At 52.3% G+C, this 932-nt stretch overlaps 1 non-coding gene across 1 annotated transcript; it reads left to right on the top strand.

Annotated features, from left to right (window-relative positions):
• Positions 1 to 224: 224 nt before the first annotated feature.
• TRNAK-UUU lies at positions 225 to 297 on the top strand. The gene has a single exon. It is a non-coding gene; the product is annotated as a tRNA-Lys (tRNA).
• The last annotated feature ends 635 nt before the right edge of the window (positions 298 to 932 follow it).

Genomic DNA, 932 nt, shown 5'->3' with positions numbered 1-932 from the left:
ATTTGGCACTTGCAGATGGGCACCTCTCTACTGTGCCTGAGTCTTGTACAGCTATGAAAGGCTGGTGGATGCTGATATTTTCCCATCTTTTTAACCAGCACTAATACCCAGCCAGGCCAGGGCTGGAAAGAGAGAGAGAGAGCAGCAGGTTTCCTCTGTTGTGTCTGTCTCACTTGTTCTTGACTAGCTTCACCTCTGCACAAACTTGCACTTTTCTTGTGTGAGCCTGGCTAGCTCAGTTGGCAGAGCATCAGACTTTTAATCTGAGGGTCCAGGGTTCAAGTCCCTGGTCAGGTGATAAACTTCTCACTGTGATTGTAAACATCTGACTTTCTGGAGTCTCCTTTGGTGTTATGTTTTCTCTTCAGGATTTTGCCTTTCCTAAGAAGGGCCTTTGTGTGGGGGGGATTGAAGGAGCAACTCCTTGACGTCCTTGCAGGCTGCAGGAATAAAGTCCTCTGGGTATATAGCATGTTCCTCCCCTAAACACACAGAATAGTCCTAAGGAATTAGAATCACCTGCTGCCTTCCCCTGTCCTGCTGGATCCCCAAATGAGGAGGCTCTTCAGCCCAAACCCATGTCCCCTGTACTCCCAGTGCCCCTCAGACCCAACCCTTAGTCCCTCCTCTGCTCACTGCTCCTCACTCCCAACCAGAGCCTGCTCCTCTTCACCCTTCTCCTCTGTCCCAACCCACGGCCCCCTCCCATTCCCAGTGCCCATCAATCGCAACCCACAGGCCCCTCCTATTCCCAGTGGCCCTCAATCCCAACCCACAGGCCCGTCCTATTCCCAGTGCCCCTCAATCCCAATTCACAGGTCCCTTCTCCTCACACTGCTCCTCAATCCCAACCCACAGCTCCCTCCTTCCCTCCAGCAGCAGGTGCTTCAGACCCCCTCAGGAAGATTTTCTTGAAAGGTTTCATGTATGAG

Source organism: Mauremys reevesii, linkage group 12 (genome assembly GCF_016161935.1).
Source record: "Mauremys reevesii isolate NIE-2019 linkage group 12, ASM1616193v1, whole genome shotgun sequence".
NCBI classification, from domain to species: Eukaryota; Metazoa; Chordata; order Testudines; family Geoemydidae; genus Mauremys; species Mauremys reevesii.
The sequence above is the reverse complement of the archived record's forward strand: the minus strand, read 5'-3'. Positions and strand labels throughout refer to the sequence as shown.